The sequence below is a fragment of the Dendropsophus ebraccatus genome, chromosome 11 (assembly GCF_027789765.1).
Source record: "Dendropsophus ebraccatus isolate aDenEbr1 chromosome 11, aDenEbr1.pat, whole genome shotgun sequence".
NCBI lineage: Eukaryota > Metazoa > Chordata > Amphibia > Anura > Hylidae > Dendropsophus > Dendropsophus ebraccatus.
This window is the reverse complement of record NC_091464.1, coordinates 64,748,280-64,763,927: the sequence shown is the minus strand read 5'-3', so window position 1 is coordinate 64,763,927 and position 15,648 is coordinate 64,748,280.

Below are 15,648 nucleotides of genomic sequence, written 5' to 3'. Positions count from 1 at the left end.
GAGCCATTATACAGGGGTCAGTCTATGGCAGTAATTTTGGTCTGTATATAGAGTCATTATGCAGTGGTCACTCTATGGCGGTAATATTGGTCTGTATATAGAGTCATTATGCAGTGGTCACTCTATGGCGGTAATATTGGTCTGTATATAGAGTGTATATAGAGCCATTATACAGGGTCAGCCTATTTCAATAATATTGGTCTGTATATAGAGTCATTATGCAGTGGTCAATCTATGGCGGTAATATTGGTCTGTATATAGTGTGTATATAGAGTTATTATGTGGTGGTCAGTCTATGGCGGTAATATTGGTCTGTATATAGCGTATATATAGAGTTATTACTGCCATAGATTGACTGCTACATAATGACTCTATATATACACTATATACAGACCAATAGTACAGCCATAGGGTGACAGCAACATAATATTGGTCTGTATATAGTGTATATAGAGTCATTATGGGGCGGTCACTTTATGGTGGTAATATTGGCCTATATATAGTGTGTTTTCTTCAATAACGGTATGGAGGTAATATTTGGTCCTGATTATAGTGATTTTTTTTATTAATTTTTTTAAAGCAATTCATATAAATAGTTCTTGTGTTTACACCACTAGCGGCAGTCCTGACATGTAACAGCAGTCCTGACATGTAGGGGCAGTCCTGGCATTTAGCGGCTGTCCTGGCATTTAGCGGCAGTCCTGGCATGTAGCGGCAGTCCTAGCATGTAGTGGCAGTCCTGGCATTTAGCGGCAGTCCTGGCATGTAGCGGCAGTCCCAGAATGTAGCGGCAGTCCTGACATGTAGGGGCAGTCCCAGAATGTAGCGGCAGTCCTGACATGTAGGGGCAGTCCTGGCATGTAGGAGCAGTCCTGGCATGTAGGGGCAGTCCTGGCATTTAGCGGCAGTCCTGGCATGTAGCGGCAGTCCTGGCATGTAGCGGCAGTCCCAGAATGTAGCGGCGGTCCTGACATGTAGGGGCAGTCCCAACATGTAGGGGCAGTCCCGACATGTAGCGGCGGTCCCGACATGTAGGAGCAGTCCCAAAATGTAGCGGCGGTCCCGGCATGTAGCGGCAGTCCTGACATGTAGCGGCAGTCCCGGCATGTAACCTTCTGAACTGAGTAAGGGCCCTAATACATGGAGCGAAAATTGTCCGAATCAGGATGCTATCGCTCTGTGAGGACACTGGGAAACATGATCAGGTAGTATAAATCACAGACACGGCCTGAGGACACCGGGGAACGTGATCAGGTAGTATATATCTTTATTGTTTACTATATACAGCAAGGATTGCACACACATCACTAATGATATACTGTATATATACACATAGGGGGAGATTTATCAAACATGGTGTAAAGTGAAACTGGCACAGTTGCCCCTAGCAACCAATCAGATTCCACCTTTCATCACTCAGATTCTAAGTAGGTGGAATCTGATTGGTTGCTAGGGGCAACTGAGCCAGTTCTTCTTTACACCAGTTTGATAAATATCCTCCATAGCTTTTGCTGTAGTAGGCTCTCTAAGCGAGCTCCATTCTACCAGATTGGCGCTCACTTCTGCAGAATATCAGGCCGTGTAATACGGCCTTAAAAGTGGCCGTACGCTTCCAATAACTGCTGGCTGAACAATCCTTCAGCTGACAATTATCTCTCCCATCCGGTCCCGTCCTCCCCATACACAGAAATTTGGCACATCTGAGTTTTCCTGTGTTTTCTATAAGAGGGGAAAGCCATAGCCATACAGATCTGATGGCGGCTTATCTCTCTTAGAACAAAGAGGTTGGGCATTGATTTTCCATCAAGCTCGACCCCTATGTCCACTGATATCATCTGTCAGAGGACTGTCCAGAGAGCCCCATACACCTTACACTGATGTATGAACCCAACAGGAGCAACAGGTACCACCAACAAAAGAGTAAAATGTATGGGGACCTTAAATTGTTGCTAAAATATTTCAGCATTTGGGGCCCCACCTTTAACTTTGCCCAGGGCCACATCTAGTCTAAAACCGGCCCTGGATGCAGCAGTGCTTCAGCTTTCTCTAGATTCTAAGCTAACAACTATTTTATTTCTAATGCATCCTAATACGAAGCCTGTGGGTTTCCAAGGGGTTTATTCCTTCCATCCCCATAAAATAGGAACATTGTCATTACTTATTAATAAATAACCTTGGGCTAGGATGTACACATAGTGATAAGGCCACAGTAATAAACAAAGATGACATGGAATAGTATAGTGAGATGAAAGTTAGCCGCCATGGACATTATCTAGACACAATTTATTTTTAACCAACATTAATGCTGGAGGGGTTGGTAAGAGTTTCCATTCTATGAATGTTCTCCTTATATTCATTAAAGGGGTAGTTCAGCAAAATTACTTTTCTTTCAAATCAACTGGTGTCATAAAGAGCCAGAATTTTGTAATTTACTTCTATTTAAAAAAATCTATTCCAGTACCTATCAGCTATTGTATGTCCTGCAGTGATATTCTTTCCAGTCTAGAGAGCAGAAGAGGTTTTCTATGGGGATTTGCTACTGCCCTGGACAGTTCCTGACATGGACAGAGGTGGAAGCAGAGAGCACTGTGTCAGACTGGAAAGAATACACCATTTCCTGCAGGACATACAGCAGCCGATGAGTATTGGAAGACTTGAGAATTTTTACTAGAAGTAAATTACAAATCTCTTACAACTTCTGGCAACAGTTGATGTGAAATAATTTTTTTTGTAAACTACGCCTTTAAATTCATTGTCAGACCGGGATAAAGGGTCAGATCAGATTGGAAGCAAAGACGCATCAGCATTGCACTTATCTCTGGACCATTCACCTTTGGTCATTGTTTGGTAGTTGTTAAGTAATTTTTTCCTGGACAGTTCCTGACATGGACAGAGGTGGTGGCAGAGAGCACTGTATCAGACTGGAAAGAATACACCACTTCCTGCAGGACATACAGCGGGTGATAAGTACTGGAAGACTGGAGATTTTTTTAATAGAAGTAAATTACAAATCTTTTTTACAATTACAAATAGTTGTTTTGAAAGAAAAAAATATTGGGATGAATAACACCTTTAATTCAGCAATTAAAAAGATCAAGAGAACTACAGATTCCAGCACAATCTTTCCTCTGCATCCCACAGCAGCAGAGTACAGAGACCTTTATCCATTCAGGACTCCGTCTTCTTTGAAGCAATAGCTGTAAAGGAGAACTGATGTGAAATCTCTGTGTCTATCGATGGGATTTCTCTGGCCTGATGTATAATTACCTCTCCTTGCCTTACATATGCAATGACATGCCAGCCCTCGAATTGTATCTCTCTGATTGATGTCTCCGAGAATTGCAGACGAGTACTTTAACACGGAACGTTCCTGTTAAAAGGCTAATGAAGTGGAGGGCGATAGAGGAAGAGATATAGTGGAGAATAATACCAGCTTTACAGCCCACCGCTAATCCTTCTGCATTGTGCATTGCATATGAACAATACCCAGACATCAGAATAAGATATAGTGTGCACAATGCCTACAAATCTATAATAGGGTTTGCATATTTAACTGGATGCTCTTCTGTTTTTATTTTATTTTATTATATTATAATTGTATTATGGCAATTTGTCCACTAAGGGATCTGCAATACGTACTGTAAATTTTAATAGATCATTAGATTGGATGAAGATTGTCCTTTAACCCCTTAATATGCCATCTATGTACATCATGCTGCCGTGAAGAGGGTACAGAGGAGGCTATTGCGATAGTTTGTGTCGGCAAATAACCATTTAAATGCTGCTGTCAAAACTGACAGCAGCATTTAAATGGCTTGTAGAAGCCATCCCCGGTGGTCCGGTGGCAGGATAGGCTTGTTGCTATGCAATCTTAGCAAGTCATACTTACTGTCTGGGTCCTATTCTGCCTCCTGGCACCGTCCCCGTCTCGGTGATTGATTTAGGCTGTCTGCAGCAGGGGACTAAAAATGTAAAAAAAATAAAAAATAAAAAAAAACAACACTTTTTTCATTAAGAAAAAATCCATTTCCATATTGTAAATACAAACAAATAAATAAACATATTTGCTATTGCTGCATGCAAAATCGGCCAAACTAATAAATGATCACATTCCTGATCTCGCATGGTAAATGGCATAAGCGGAAAAAAAAACAACAAAGTGCAAAATTGCCGATTTTTGGTCACATCGCTTCCAAAAAAAATAGGAAGTGATCAAAAAGTTGCATATACACAAGTAAGGTACCAATAGAAAGTACAGATCAGTCAGTGCAAAAAGTGACACCTCACACAGCCCCATAGACCAAAGGATAAAAGCTTTATAAGCCTGGGAATAGAGCAATTTTAAACATATTTTTTTAAAAAAAGTTTAGAAGAAGCAAATTAAAATTAAAGTTATATAAGTTGCCTGTCATCGTAATCGTAATGAAGGAACATAGATAACATGTCAGGTTTACCATAAAGGGCGTATGGCGTAAAGACGTAATTTCACAGTATAAGGCTATGTTCACACCACGTAAAAGTACGGCCGTTGTTGCCATCGGCAACAACGGCTGTACTTTGTATGGGTGAACACGCCGCATGTTCTTTAAGGGATCCCGGTCGGAGCGTATACACTATAAATGATGATGATTTTTCTTTTTTTTCCACCAGCCTGTGTTGATAAAGACACAAATCTGAGACAGTGCTCTCTGCTGCCACTCCTGGCCATGTCAAGAACAGTCCAGAGCAGGAGAGGTTTTCTATTAGGATTTGCTACTGCTCTGGACAGTTCCTGACATGGACAGAGGTGGCAGCAGAGAACACTGTGTCAGACTGGAAAGAATACACCACTTCCTGCAGGACATACAGCAGCTGATAAGGACTGGAAGACTGGAGATTTTTTTTTTTTTTAAATAGAAGTAAATTACAAATCTATATAACTTTCTAAAACCAAATGATTTGAAAGGGAAAAAAATACACAGGAGTACCCCTTTAAAACGGCAACATTTCCAGATTTTTAAAATCTTAATAGAAAAATAGATTTTAACAACAGGTCATTCCCAAGAAGTAGAGGGGGCGGGGTCCCTTTTCAGGATTTATTAACCCCAGCACTGGGCAGTTATAGAGTCCCCAACCCTGGAGAACCCAGGGCATCCACACATTATATGAAAGCTTGATCGAACAGCAGAAAAAGTTAGGTTCGATCGAACTCGAACCTAGCCGGACCTTCCGCATTTGATTCCCGATGCCTTCCCAAGGAGGAGACCGCCCAGGGACCGCCCTGAATTCTGGGATACAGCTTATTACCTAGGCTGAATCCTGGAATTTCAGGTGGTACCCGGGCACTCCTTCCCCACGGACCAGGAAGGCATCAGCAATCAAATGAGGAAGGCTCGAGAAAGGTCAAGTTTGTTTGAACCTAACTTGTTTGATCCAGCCTAATTATATGGACAGTCCATTGAGTTCAGTGAGCAGTGAGTAATGCCTAATTTCTAGAGATGAGTGCAACTGGAGCATGCTCGAGGCTGATTGGTCGGCATTTGAATACCGGTGGCAGAAGAAGTTAGATGCAGCCCTAGGGAGTCCTGAAAAACATGGATACCCCGAATACAAAAAAAATGCTGTGTAAAGCCCCTATTACATAGGGAGACTGAGAGGAGCAAACAAGCGCTGTCAGCGCTCGCTTGCTCCTTGTTCCCCTCTCGCTGCCGCCGCTACTACACGCGGAGTCAGTAAGCGGGTAAGTGAAGGGGACGCCACAAGGAGCTGCGGGGGGGGGGGGGGGGCTGCCAGGTGATCGCTAGATTGTCCGGGCAGCCCATAGCGTATAGCTATATTAGTCGTTTGTCTTTTAACATGTTGAAAGACAAACGACTGCAACGATCAGCCGGCATCATTCATGTCGGCTGATCGTTGCCTTCTATTACACAAAACGATAATCGTCCTTACCGGCCAATATTGGCTGAATATGGCCGATAATCGTTTCATATAATAGGGCCTTAAATAAATTACAATTCTTGCATACCTGGAGATCTGATACAAAGTTTTGGCTTCGGCTACAGGAACCTTTTAAATATAAAAACTGAAGAGTTACTTTGTGTCATTAGATTTCCCATTAGCTTGAAGGTTAAATAGTTGCTGTGGATCAAATGGCTTATTTGCATGATCAGCTTTAATTCCATATTATCTCTGCGTTCTCACTGTAGATGCAATAAAATGCCGAGAAAAGAAGATTAATTGGTATTTTTCCAGCTTAATATTAAGCACATTTTTGTCATGCATCAGTTATAGATTTAGCACATTCTATATATAGCTCCTCCGCGCTGTTTTTACTTAACACGTCTTTAGTCCTCGTAATGATGAGATACGGTAATGTTAACAAGGATTTGTGTCATGGAAGGATTGGTGCTGTAAGGATGGTAATGTATGTGAACTGTGGCACTTCTGTAGGCTTCATCTGTGTGTGTATGCGGTGTATGGTTAGTAGTTATATTCCTATGGGAATTGCTGTGCTAGGAATCCTAATGCTAGGCCATATGCATGCTAATACATTTCTCATCTATGGATGCATGGTAATAGCAGGGCAGCTTTATCCATAGGGTTTTATCCATAGGTCAAAATGTGACACATGGTGATTATGATATTTGCAGAATTTGCGGAACATTCTGGCAGCTGAGACATCATGGGTGCGCCAAATATTCTGGGAGTAGGGGAAATCCAAACTTACTTTTCCTAAGATGTTAAGAATAACTTAAGCATGTTCAAGTGGACAGGGCTTAAAGGGGTATTCTGGAGAAATATAAAACTGTGTCTCCTGCAGCCCCATGCAGTAGCACAAGCTGATACTTACCTTTCTCGCTCCCCTGCTGCTCCAGCTGTGCAATCTTCCGGTCCTGACTAAACCATAAATAGTTTCTCTTTTCTCTATCTTTTTTCCTGCACTTTGTTGTTGACCTTTATTTGTTTTTTAAAGCATTTTTTTTTTTTTTGGGGGGGGGGGGGGGGGGTGTTTTTGTATGAACCAGAACCCTTTAGTATAGGTATGAGAGGGTTTTAGGAAGTTATTGTGTCCTATGCTACTGGACCACTCATTTCTCCAGGCTTCCGACTTCCTAAATACTATGTTATCCATTTATGATAAGGAATACAAGATGGACTTATGAAATGTTATACAACAATAAGCACAGTAATGGCCTATTATCCTATTATCTCATATCATCAGCCCTTTCTGAAGTTCAATGTGGAGCTGAAGCGGGATAGAAGAAAGTAGATGACAGCAATGTTAATAGTCTGTGGCAGTCCAGCATGGCTGTACAAACACAAATGCTGCTGTTCTCTGGGATGTTCCATCTGATAGATTCTGGCATCTAGACCTAATTCTGTCATGTGAAGTCCTCGCTGCGGCACATAAACAGTTTACCAACAAGCTCTTCCTGTAATGAAGGGAATAATGTGTCTGTTAATTGGGGATAAGAGGAATGAGTCACTCCTTTTAGTAAGTTGATGGATTTTGGGTCCCGATCATAAACCACTTTGCAGAAACAAGAGAAGTGTATGTAATGGGCCTCATTACTTTCCTCCTAGCAGGTCCTACATTGGCACAATGCATTATTAGTACTATTATATATATATATATATATATATATATATATATATATATATATATATATATATATACAGTGGTGCCTTGGATTACGAGCATAATTCGTTCCGGGACCGTGCTTGTTATCCAAATTCGCTCTTAAACCAAAGCAAAATTTCCCATAAGAAATCATAGAAATGCAAACAATTGGTTCCACACCCCCAAAAATAATGATTTATTATTCTGAATAACAGGTAAATCTAATGAAACAAACATTCAGAAACAGCAGAATATGTGATATTATAGGTTACTGTACAGTAATGAGGAGGATGGGAAACACAAGGGCTGACAGAGACTGCAGGGAGCAGGAAGGAATGAGCAGGGCAGATGCGAGCACAGTATAACAGAGAGGGGTTACCGCTATGAAGAGATTACCCCCACAGTCCTGTCCCTTGATGTAAGCCCCAGCCTGGAGTGGATCTGCTATGATTTGGAAGGTGAGGGATACTTCCGGGGTCAGAGTACAGGGCTGCGGACCCCGCTATGCAGGCCATGCCCCTCCACCACTCCCCCTCCCACTCAGTACAGGGAGCTCTTAAACCAAAGCAATGCTCTTAAACCAAGTCACAATTTTTAAAAACTGTGAGCTCTTAAACCAAAAGGCTCTTAAACAAAGTTGCTCTTAAACCAAGGTAACACTATATATATATATATATATATATATATATATATATATATATATAGTGGAAAGCTGAATGGTAGATACTGGAGGGGGTGTACATCTCACCCAGGCTGCTTGCTGGGATGAGGTGGTAAACTCCAGGAAAGATATGTAGTTCAGCAGAGATATTCTGCTGAACTGTTGTTTATTATTTCTGGGCCTGGATTTTACTGGAATGGCGGGTAGGTTTGGTAGTGGGACCTGCCATTCCCTCCCCACTCCAGTCCACACCTTGCGCACAGGTGTAAGCAGGGGCTAATCGCTCCAGCTCATAAAAGGTAGCTCAGAGGGCTGAATGTTGCTGAGAGCCTGGAAGCCACTGACCTGTGTCAGATACTGCTGCTGTTTATTTCTGTTTTGGTTGAGTCAAGTGAGACCTCTGTTTAGTTAGAGACCAGCGGGGCAGGACTTTATTTTGTATCCTGTTTTTGCACAGTGCTGCTATGTTTATTTTTATGCCACAATAAAGCCAAGTTGGACTTTTTACGTTAAATTGGCATAAGGACTGCATTATTCTCGCTACCCCCTACTAAAGATCTCCACAATATATACAGTGGTGCCTTGGATTACGAGCATAACTCATTCCGGGACCGTGCTTGTAATCCAAATCCACTCTTAAACCAAAGCAAAACTTCCCATAAGAAATCACTGATATACAGACAATTGGTTCCTCACACCAAAAATAATGATTTATCATTCTGAATAACATGTAAAATAAATGAAACAAAGATTTAGAAACAGCTGAATATATGATATTATCAGTTACTGTACAGTATAGCAATCAGCATGTGGTGTATAATGTATAGTAACTGCATAAACCTGATAACACAGCAGCAGTTTGTAGATACAGGATAGAACTGCAGATCCCCATAATGGAGAGGATGGGAAACACAAAGACTGACAGACTACAGGGAGCATGAAGGAATGAGCAGGGCAGATGTGGGCACATACTTGCAGCACTCTCTCTCCGGGGAGAGAGGGGTTACAGCTATGGAGAGATTACCTCCACAGTCCTGTCCCCTGATGTAAGCCCCAGCCTGAAGTGGATCTGCTATGATTTGGAAGGTGAGTGAGACTTCCTGGTTCAGAGTACAGAGCTGTAGACCCTGCTATAGAGACCATGCCCCTCCCCCACTCGCCCTCCCACCCAGTACCGGGAGCTCTTAAACCAAAGCTCTTACACCAAGTTACAAATTTTGAAAAACTGTGAGCTCTTAAACCAAAACACTCTTAATCCAAGTTACTCCACCAAACCAAGGTACCACTGTATATATATATGTATATATATATATATATATATATATATATATACATATACATATTAGTATATTTATTTTGATAATAAATAATAACACCTCCCTCCTTACTTATTCCTATATACCGTGCAGCTGCCCCCCCCCCCCCTTCCCTCCCCTACAGTGCAGCATATTTACTTCCAGTATGACAAGGGCTACATGGCGGCATTCTATGGATGACAGCTGTAGTAGGAAGTTCCTCAGCAAACAAATGATTTATAAAGTTTCCCTTGTGGTTTAGATGTGATTTATATACAGTTTGCTCGCTATATGTTGATGTTTGAATGACAGAATTACACTGAACAGCAGCACAATGTCAGATGTGATTTAGAAATTTCCTGTGGTGCAAATACATTGTTACATATTAATGCAACACAGTTACTCTCTCTGGTCCTCCAGCAGCTGCCATGTTCCGATGTTGCATTGTGTTTTAGCATAAACACATAACACAGAAGGGATCAGGCCAGACTGGATGGATAGATGGATAGATGGATAGATGGATGGATGGATGGATGGATGGATGGATGGATGGATGGATGGATAGATAGATAGATAACAAAAAAGCTAAATCTCTGCTCATTCTGTGCTAAGAAGTGATATGGGTGTTCCTATTCAATGATTGACAACTATCTGTGTATAGGTTTGCATGTAGAGAGCTGTCAATCACTGAGTAGCCCCACCCACTTTTTGGAAACAATTTCAACCACATTGACATCATGACAGGTTTTCTTTCAATGACACCAAATTCGTGTTGTATGTCTTTAAAACCAGAGGTGGGTAAAGAGGAAAACATTCAGGATTTAATGTATTATCCAAACAAATTCCATGTGATTCTTCGTCTTCCTATTTGATTTAATGCTTGGGATGACAGCCCGGCGCCGGTGTTTGGGTTCCTGAATAATGAATTCTTGTTGACCTTGCATTGTATAGCTCTGTCTAGGATTTCACTGTGTAAAACTAAATTATACAACAATGTGTATAAAGCTGAACATTAATTATACATTACACAATATGCTTTCAGTGAAAACCAGCAGCGGAATAAGGAAGAAGTCAGCGCAATGGAAATACCAGGAGAAGCCAAAAAAAAAAGGCTACAGAGAATGTTAGGTGTATGGAAGCAGAACAATTTTCTGGTGTCATAATTCATTATTCTATCCCATTGTATTCTACAGCAAGTCAATATGCCTCTATCCATTATCATACGTAATGTGGACTGATAGGCACGTATGGTGTAGTGCTTCAGGGGACCCTCACTGCTCCTTATAGCACCCAATGTTTTACAACTCTGCTCCTGATTCATTGTCATTCCTGTGCTTGATATGACTAGCATTTGATTTATTTATTGTGCTGCTTTAGGCAGGTTTCATGTACTGTATAGACTATGGGGTCAAAGAGGAAGATGCTGATATCAACTTTAAGCCAGCGCAATAATTCCAATATCCAACCTTATACTGGAATTATAATGGAATCATATTAATACGGTTGCTAAAAGTGTAAAAAAAAAAAGATGGAGAATAGATAGGGGTCAAAAATGGATAACTCCACCAGTCCTCCAGAGGCATCTCAACTAATAAACTTATTGCAAAGAGTATGTGGCCTCTACACATGACATACTTTCACAATTTCACTAAAGTCAGAGTCAGCTGCAAGTTCATCAAAGGCCCCTGACAGAAACTTCTCTATACAGCAGTGTGTATAACTGAGTGTAATTGCAGGCACAGCATAGCAGCAGTGTGTATGGCTGAGTGTGAGTGTAGGCACATTATAGCAGCAGTGTGTATGGCTGAGTGTGAGTGTAGGCACATTATAGCAGCAGTGTGAATGGCTGAGTGTGAGTGTAGGCACATTATAGCAGCAGTGTGTGTAGCTGAGTATAAGTGCAGACACATTATAGCAGCAGTGTGTATTGCTGAGTGTGAGTGCAGGTACATTATAGCAGCAGTGTGTGTATAGCTGAGTGTGAGTGCAGGCACATTATAGCAGCAGTGTGAATAGCTGAGTGTGAGTGCAGGCACATTATAGCAGCAGTGTTTATAGCTGAATGTGAGTGCAGGCACATTATAGCAGCAGTGTGAGTGCAGGCACATTATAGCAGGAATGGAGAGGATGGAAAACCCAGAGCCTGACAGAGGCTGCAGGGAGAATGAAGGAATGAGCAGGGCAGATGTGGGCACAGTATAGCAGCACTCTGTCTGGGGAGAGAGGGGTTACAGCTATGAAGAGATTACCCCCACAGTCCTGTCCCCAATCTGAAGTGGATCTGCTATAATTTGGAAGGTGAGGGACTCCCTGCCCTGGGTCGGAGTTCTGTAGACCACACAATCCAGACCATGCCCCTCCCCCACTCGCACTCCCACCCAGTACAGGGAGCTCCAAAACACTATATATATATATATATATATATATATATATATATATATACCTAGCATGATAAGTTAGCAGTAAAGACCAGACAACTTCTTTAGAGGAGATGAAAAGTGAAGAGTGGGAAAGGCCTAGTGATCTATAATGTCACCAGGTAGATCTCAGAGATAAGTATTTAGTGGGTGGCTGACTAATTCTATGAGACATATAATTTGATTAACTTTGGATCTCCGTTCCTCTAAAGAGGGAGTCTCTACAGCATACAATGTATATAAGCCACAACACAAATTTAATATATATTAATATATATTCAAATATTGACAAGCTTTATTTGTGTAAATACATTTACATATAAGGGGAGAAGTCTGGCAACATTTTTTTTATTAAAGTATTGTATTGCTCCCCAAAAGTTATTGAAATCCCCAATATACACTTATTACAGGAAAAGCTTATAAAGTGATTTTTTTTCCCTGCACTTACTACTGCATCAAGGCTTCACTTCCTGGATAACATGGTGATGTCACTTCCTGGATAACATGGTGATGTCACTTCCTGGATAAAATGGTTATGTCACGACCCGACTCCCAGAGCTGTGCGGGCTGTGGCTGCTGGAGAGGGTGATGGCAGAGGGACACTGAGGGACACAGGGCACTGGAGGGACACTGAGCATCCCTCTGCCATCATCCTCTCCAGCAGCCACAGGCCGCACAGCTCTGGGAGTCGGGTCATGACATCACCATTTTATCCAGGAAGTGACATCTCCATTTTATCAAGGAAGTGAAGCCTTGATGCAGTAGTAAGTGCAGGGAAAGAAGTACTTTATAAGCATTTCCCGTAATAAGTGTATATTGGGGATTTGTATAACTTTTGAGAGTCAATACAGTACTTTAATAATACATTTTTGGTAGACTTCTCCTTTAAATATATTTTTTTAGCTTGTCAATATTTGAATTAAGATTGTCTTGGGGTTCAAATACATTGTATGTTGGAGAGGCTTTGGATGTTAAATATATGAGTGGGGACTAATGTTCCATGCAGGTTCAATATTGGTGGTCCTCTACAGAGGGGGGCACAGCAGAGGCAAAAGGCAAGATAAGTATGTGTGCCTTGCAATATACATTGCATGTGTGGTTGTAAATCACAGCAGAGAGATAGTAAGACCCGAACCCTGCCTGGTACAAATACCTCTATCTTAAGGGTTAGGTTACTGGGCTGATAATCTTATATGGTTAAAACAAGTGACAAATGCACTTTAAAGGGATTGTCCAGGCTTAGATAAACATGACCACTTTCATCCAGAACCAGCACCGCTTTTGTCCTCAGTTTGGGGGTTAAAGCTTAGTTTCATTGAAGTGAATTAAGCTGAATTGTAATACCACAAACAACCTGAAGACAAGGGTGGCGCTGTTTTTTTCCAGAACATAGCTGTGTTTTTCCTACTTCTAGATAACCCCTTTAAATTTTGTAAAATAATAGGAAACAAACAGGGGATATACATATTACTGTTACAAAGTAACAAAAAATTTTAAGGGCCCCCCCCCCTTCCCTACCAACAACACAAAGCACTGTGCATATTATAGAGATATATGTACACACAGTGTATGCTCAGTGATGTGGCCAAAAAATACAATCTCTTGTGACCAGAGGCAGACTCCTGGCTGCAGCCACAAGAGTGACCGGCAGAGCAGAGAGCCAATGGCTGCTTGCTATGACAGTCCACTTTTTTTTTACCTATAAGGTCCCATTAGGAGTCATTATGGTGAAATACATAGGTGCAGGAGCGGACTACCTTCTGCTTAACCCCTTATTTACTGCAATGTGTAAGTGACCTAAAGTTCAGAAGACAAGGAGATCTCTTTTTTACTCTTGGTGCACGGATAACCCCTGACCTCTGCATGGAGCTCTGCACATTTTCCTTTCCTACTTGATTGCCAGCTGGAGAAAAGAGGTTATCAGAGCAGTGAAGCAGAGATCTCTGTCTTCTGCTTGCTAACCCTTTTTTTGTGTGGTAGCATGTACAGTAAGTAAAGATTGGGTTATTTACACACTGCAGTACATAAGGGGTTAAGCATAAGGACACACACTCTTACTTTCTCCCCCAGGCCCCCCTCCTGCATGGGCCCCATAGCAACTGCCTACCCTGCCTCTATGGTAGCTACGCCACTGCATATAGCTAATAGTGCTGTTCACAGCCTATATACCCAATTAGTGCAATCACACCCTATATACCAGACATGTCAAACTCTGGCCCGCAGGCCAAATCTGGCCCGCGGTACCATTATTTTTGGCCCGCCTAGGAAATCAGTTGATTCCCTAGAGCTGGCCCGCCGATAGGACACTGCAACAGATTATAATATGGGCGGTCTTCTGGACCGCCCATACTATAATCTGATGCAATGTGCACCAGGAACCTGTCACCCCTGGACGGCTCCTGAACTCGCGCTACCCCTGGATCCGGCCCCTATACTTACAGCATCCTGATGGTCCAGCTCCTGATGTCGATCGGCATCAGGAGCGGGACGGGCAGGATGGCGTAAGTATAGGGGCCGGATCCAGGGGTAGAGCGAGTTCGGTAGCCGTCCAGGGGTGACAGGTTCTGGCCACAGGAAGATCCGGCTTCTCCTCCTCCTCTCCTCCTGGCACATGAGCTAAAGCTCCGTGCAGGAGATAAAGTGCGAGCAGCTGCACTGGAGACATGGCCGTTTTCTAGCAGCAAGAGGATCAGCAGTGCCCAGTGCCCATGTCAGAGGTATCATCGGCATTCAGGGCACAGGCTGGCTATAGCATGGGGCACTATTATGGGGGCTGGCTAACTTCATGGGGCACTATTATGGGGGCTGGCTAACTTCATGGGGCACTATTATGGGGGCTGGATAACTTCATGGGGCACTTTTGTGGAAGGCTGGCTAACTTTATGGGGCACTATTGTGAGGGCTGGCTAACTTTATGCGGCACTATTGTGGGAGGCTGGATACTATGAGACACTATTGTGGGGGCTGGCTACTATATAGGGCACTATGTGAGACACTATATATATATATATATATATATATATATATATATATATATATATATATATATAAAAAAAAAACATTTGGGGGGGGCTGAGTTCTATATGGGGCACCATTGTGGGGATTTATCATATGTTGCACGCCACTCTGAAAGTTACACATATGTTGCTTGTGCTTTTCAATGAATATCAAGGTTGGCCCGCGAGTTTGTCCAAATTTTTAATTTTGGCCCACTGTCTATTTGAGTTTGACACCCCTGCTATATACCCAATTTCATAACACAACAATTTATCTATCAGTCTGATTCTGGAGCGGGGATAGAAACACAGGGAGGACCTATAGTACAAACTCCATGCAGACGATGTCCTCGATCAAAAGTCAGCGTAATGCTAACCACTGCTGCTTACAGTACATTGTATTGTAGTATTGTTATATTTTTATGGCAGCACTGGATCCTTTTTATAACATGCCTTGATTCACAGCGTGCGTCACTGACATGTCATCTTTGGTTTACTCCGCACATATAGTAATACTTTCTGACAGGTTACAATTATTTTTCTAACAATTACAGCGATTCTAAAATAGCAGATCATTTAACCTTTATTGAAGGGATTAATAACTATTCACATAATGTCAGCTAAAAAGGATACAGTCTTCATGGAAAAGCTTATCACTTCGCCTGGGGTTTATTTTATT